General features: G+C 30.4%; 1 protein-coding gene across 1 annotated transcript in view; it reads right to left on the minus strand.

Moving 5' to 3' along the window:
* Positions 1–5761, minus strand: part of LOC133189001 (uncharacterized) — a 30731-nt gene extending 24970 nt beyond the window's left edge. The window contains exon 1 of the mRNA XM_061324452.1: positions 5715–5761. The gene's annotated coding sequence lies outside the window, so the exon portion shown is untranslated. The remainder of the gene's footprint in view (positions 1–5714) is intronic.
* Positions 5762–6000: the final 239 nt, after the last annotated feature.

A 6000-nucleotide genomic window follows, 5' to 3' on the forward strand; every position in this document is an offset into this window, starting at 1 on the left:
CATTACCAAGTTTAGATTTTGTGAATTGTCTTAACAATTCTGGATTGAATCGGCAATTTGGAAGATTAAGTAAAAGTTTACTTGAAATTCCTGTAAAGTGTTCATTAAAACATTAGCAATTTCTTGTGAATTGTTCGTTTCTGAGTCATTATGAATGATATGGGTAGGAGTAAACTCTGTAAAATCCACTCCAGTAAAGAGTAGAAAAGAAGTTATACTTAATTAACATTTTATAAATCGTTCTTTATGGTTAATACAGTTAAACTGGCAGAAATCAGAAGTCTATCTTCTTTAATAATCTAGATAATACACTATAACGATCCCAAGTGAGAAACTGTTTTGGAAAACATTTCACCAAAACCCATACCACAGACGCTCTCGTTCTTGTCCCCTGGGATGTATTAGGGCTGTGTGGAGCTTATTGATTGTCTCACACATAGTTATATTAGCTCTCTGCCATAAAATCCCTTAAAAACCACCTGATGTCTCACACTTGTTGTTTTAGGAACAAATCTTACTTGATCCATCTTAACTCTATTTTAACTTGCTAATCTCCTTGATCTTTCTTAACACTCTTTTTATTGGCTAATCTCACGTGACTATTTTTATTGGTCAGCAGGATGTTGTAATCACATTTTGCTATTTTGTTTTCCGATCATCACCTGTGAGTGTCATTTGTCTTTTTCCTATTTTTAATATTTCTTTTGATCCTGAAAGGGTTCCAACTTTGAGTAAATGTCTATCATGTTTACATGACATAGCCATATATATAAACTGGTTAATGTTTTGATGAATAATATTTATATTATTTACAACTTATCAACAAAATGAATCAAAACAATAAAAAAAAACCATTCAAATACAATAAGAAGCTGGTAAAAATTGTTTCATTGTATTGAAACAAGAACACAAAAAATTAATATTTTTCAACCGTCCGTGCTCAACCAACCTTGTTTGATTTATGCATTTTGATGTTATCAAGCCTCATTACTGAAGTGGATTTTACAGACCTTTTTTGTAATCCTGAATATAAATTATTAACACATAAACACTTACTTGGATGTATGGAGACATGTAATACTGATCACTCTGAGGTTTAATGTGAAATATTGCTTAATTGGTCTTTCTGACTTTTTCATCTTTTATTCTTATATTTAAATGGATTTGATCTAATTTTTACTTCAATGAATGTGCCTGTTCAACTGTGCGAATTCAGGTTACGCAAATACTAAAAAGAGAGCTGAAAAAACATTGCTTATGGTTCATTCAAGTGTTCTTTACTTTTATTATATCGCTATAGTGAATTATCAAAAGACGATTGACTTCTTCTGGTTTCTGCCAGTTTCACTGTATTATTCAGAAAAGAACGCTTGTCTTCCTTGATATATCAAATGTTATTCTATTTGGCTCCAGTCTTTGGCACTTTTTTCCCAGCTATTCCCAGTCTTTTTTATTTAAATATTTGGATTTCCAACATTTCGGCTTGAGCATCATTGAAGAGTCATAATTTGTCGAAATGCGCATCTGGTGCATCAAAATTGATACCGTATATGATTTACTTTACAGAAGAAAATAATTACAGAAAAGAGAGAGAGAGGAAGGAGGTTGGAACTAAGCATTGTCCTCGTGAAGTATTCTTCCATTTTGGCGTTTGCAAACAGAAGGAAGAAAGTGAACTTTCGTTACTTCAAGTTGATTTAAGAATTATGAGAGTAAAACAAAATGATCCTTTTTCCTGACATTTTTTAATTCTGTAAACATATTAATTCTACATAACAAAACCTTAGCACCGTTTCTCCAAAGTTTACGCCATTTTCTTTCTTTTTTACATAACAATTTTAAAATTCCAAATTTGATTCCCTTTTTCATTTCAGAAAGGACTTCTTTCTTTGATCTCAAATAGTCCGTATCTCAAAAGATTTTGGAAGTGATGCATACGATCAATATTGATTCAAATTTATTATTGAGATGTTTTAATGTGTTTCTGACTAATTCTCTTTTAAGTTCACTTTATTATTGTAATGAACATTCTGGAATAAACATGTTTTAATTGGGTGAATAATCTTATTCTAGAATTGCTGTATAAAACCCTCTACTATTTTTTTTTTCTGAATCTTCAAACTGCATTCCGCTTACTTTGCTTTAGAATTCTTTATGCGTAAATGATGTTTTGCATCCGATGCACTGTTTGTACATTTCCAATTGATCCATAAGGCATTTGAATTGACAATCAATAATATACATTAGAGACCTAGACTTTTTTTGAGAAGCACATACGAGGAAATGCATAATAAATATTTGATGCAATGTACTAATATATCATAGAGGTGATTTGCACACAAAATAAGAGTTATCAAATAGCTTTTTTATAGAATTCTTCACTACGTCGATATATGAGTTCAAAAAGTGGGGAAAATGTACTTCTGAAAATTTCATATTAAACAAATGTTAATTTATACACATACCCTTATACAAACACAAAAACACAAACATAGTACATCAGTGAAGAAACATTTTACTCTACTATTAAAGTAATATGCGTATGATATATGTATGAGTATGGCCGAAAAATCGTTTTATAATAATGAAGGATCTAAAAATAAAACAAACTGAAGGAGATCATATCCAACAAACAACAAACCTGCGCCCCCCCCCCCCCCCCCCACACTTAAAATAATGCAAAGCTAACGCCATATCTTTTGTAGGGAGGAGAAGAATTTCACCATGATTTTTCGAATTTTTTTTGCAAAATGTAATCAAGTAGATGCATTGTCAATATGAAAATATGATTCTTTTATTTTGAATTCTGAAATACCAAAGATGACTGTGAAGTATATTTAAATAAAATGAGACGTTAAATATGTCCACATACGACATAGGTCATGAGAATTGAAAGATCTTTGCTAGTTCCGATCACACTTCGATTATACAACTCTTTTGGACATCAGTACATACATATTTGATTACCATAAGCTTCGTACTTAATGGTTTCTCATGAGGTGTTTGTTTGTATGTTGTTTAACGTCTCTCTCGAGAATTTTTCACTCATATGGAGACGCCACCACTTGCCGGTGGAGAGCCGAAAATTTTGGCCTATTGACGGCCATTGAGCAGTGAGGGATCTTTTTAAAGCCAGCACCTACTGCGACACGGGACCTCGGTTTATACGGTCTCATCCGAAGGACCGGTCTCCACGTCCCACAGTGGAATTGCCATGATGTGGGATAAGACCCTAAGGAAATTTTTATATTATAAAATGGCTGCTTATACTTTTGAATTAATAATAAATGCACGATTCATGAAAGATATATTTGCTTTTTATGTTTTGAATCAAAAACCTAATTTTTCTATGTTCCTACAACCTTCACAAATAGAAGAATATTAATATCTATGAGCACAAAGGAAAGAGACTATATCTTTTTATATATATCAAAAAAATTAAGGCAGTTAAAGACTGGTATTAAAATCTGGAAAACCAACAAATTGGTTCTAGTGGGTGCTTCTTTACATTATAAAATCACAAATACTCAGTATTTTTGAAAATACAGGTATATGAATCATAATATTTGATTTCACTTTATACGATTCACTTTAAAAGAACTTCTATTCATCTAAATATATATATATATATATATTTCATAATTACCTTTCTTTTGATTAGATAATTAAAATTATCTGAAAGTGATCTCCGTTTAAATTTGGATTTTTAGTTTATATTTCTCATTCAAAGGAAAAAGAGGAAGATAAGGAACATGATTCGATCTCTGCTCTCTTTTGATTGCAATAATGTCAGAATACCCAAGGTTCCTCTTAGACATGATAAAGTATTAAAGATAACTGTTTTTTAAATTTTCTCGTACATTGCTTAATGTGGAAGGAATTTTACAATACAACCAAAACAAAAACAAAAAAATGAATTAAATCAAAATAATTCCTAATTCTAATTTTGTTTCATACATATCTTCCAAAAATCGTACATAGAAGACGTAAATAATTTAATTAATAAAATAGTTCTGCAAAAAAAAATTCAAAGTTTGAAGTCCGTTTTGTAAATCAGACCCCTGATGTCTGTTTTTTTTTTTTCTTCCGACAAATAAAGAATAATCTTTTTCTGTGTAAGTGAAGGCTACTCATGATAAGACAGCTAGTTGTTTAACTGTTGAGATATAATAATGGTATGTTCTTAAATAACACATTATATTATGTGTGTTGAAATTTGTTGGAGTCAAGAACTATAAATCGTCAAAAGTGTTGAACAATTCCTGATTATTTGATAAAAAGCTTATTGCCTACTTGTCACTATACGAGTCTGGTCCGTATAGTCACGAGTTGATCTCATCAAAAGTCACGGAACAAAATTTGCGTGTTATATGTTATAATATTGTATGTTATATGTTATAATATTGTATGTTATATGTTATAATATTGTATGTTATATGTTATAATATTGTATGTTATATGTTATAATATTATATGTTATATGCTTTTCTGTATATTGTGTACATATATTGTAGGCATCGAGAAGCTTTATGTCGTTAGTGTTTAACAAAGTTACTTTTTCCATTTACAAAATCGTTATTTTAGTTAATTATTAATCAACTATTTACCCAATAAGTCAACTGCAGTCACTACAGGAAATGCAATTAGTCATTTAATATGTTTACGTCTGTAACATTGCATGGAATGGTTGTTCTATTATTGCGATTATCAAATACTTGCTTGGAACACAAACCTTATATTAGCCTGTTAGAACTAGTGGCACAGTAATTCATGAGGCTTTACAAGCGGAATCTTTCGCTTCCGTTATTAAAGCACTCCTAGGGGAGATAATTAAGATGTTTCACAAAATGCTAAGGTCAAATTAATTATGATTATATTTACAGATGTTTTAGAAATTCGAATCAAAGGTGAAAGTTTTTTCCCTGAAATAAATAAATGAGACTATACTTGGGCCTTTCTTCCTGTGTATTACAGCATTACTATCTTTTCGTATAAATTCTCGAAAGTTGGCATTATGCCAAAATAATTATAGTTTTTAATGTATATTTGATGAGTTGTTCATTCAAAATTATCTTTTATCTGAAAACATCAGATGTACACATGATTCTTCTCGCATTAATATTATGTATACAGAATTTTGAAAACGCAATAAATGTTCAAGTTGTTTTTAATTTCCTGCTAATAATTCCACTTCATTTTTTTCCATAACGAACTAAAATAAAATGTACATTTACATTATTTGGACTTCTCATCATTTCTACATTCTGTGAAGGTGAATTATGCAGTTCATGAATTTTGCTTTTTGCAAGCACATTAATAGTTACTGGTTGTTTTATATACGTATAGTCAAATATATGTAGAAGACCTTTTTATATACCATGTCTTAAGTAGGGGGAAAAACTTCAGCAAGTTGTCAAAGAATATAAAACAATCGGTAAATTTTAAGCCCAAAAAGCTGGAATGAAATATATAAAGTTGCTTTTTTCTATGTCATTCATTAGGTTATAATATAACATTGACTAAGTATACAAACTTTTACAAAAAGTTTTAAAAAGTTTAAAGATTTTTATTCAAATTAAACAAAATTCTATCTAACATCCAAAAAATAAACCCAGATATTAAGTAGTTTTTGCGAGAAAATAAAAATGCCTTGTATACTTAAACCAAAAAAGTAGAAAACAAATGGAAATATCATTGATTAATACGACTCTTACCTCAAAGTGCTGCTGCCGCCGTGTGGTCGTGAAGTAAATGAAAGAACCGAAACATTCGATTGGCTTTTTGTTACGACTCTGCGAGCTTTTTAATAAATTATTAACTCGTACGATGATTGGCTTTTTACGGGACGTCATCATCTGTAGTATGAATGAATTATTAACCTAAACATGATTGCGTTTCGGTGAGCAGATAAGCTATATTTGTAACAAGGGAATGGTGATAACAAGGCTAGCACATTGTCGACACCGAGTCCATGGTTAATTCATTACTTTCTAGATAATA

The sequence above is a fragment of the Saccostrea echinata genome, unplaced genomic scaffold (genome assembly GCF_033153115.1).
Source record: "Saccostrea echinata isolate AGI-Se365-2 ecotype Australia unplaced genomic scaffold, CSIRO_AGI_Sech_v1 ptg000016l, whole genome shotgun sequence".
In the NCBI taxonomy this organism is placed as follows: Eukaryota; Metazoa; Mollusca; class Bivalvia; order Ostreida; family Ostreidae; genus Saccostrea; species Saccostrea echinata.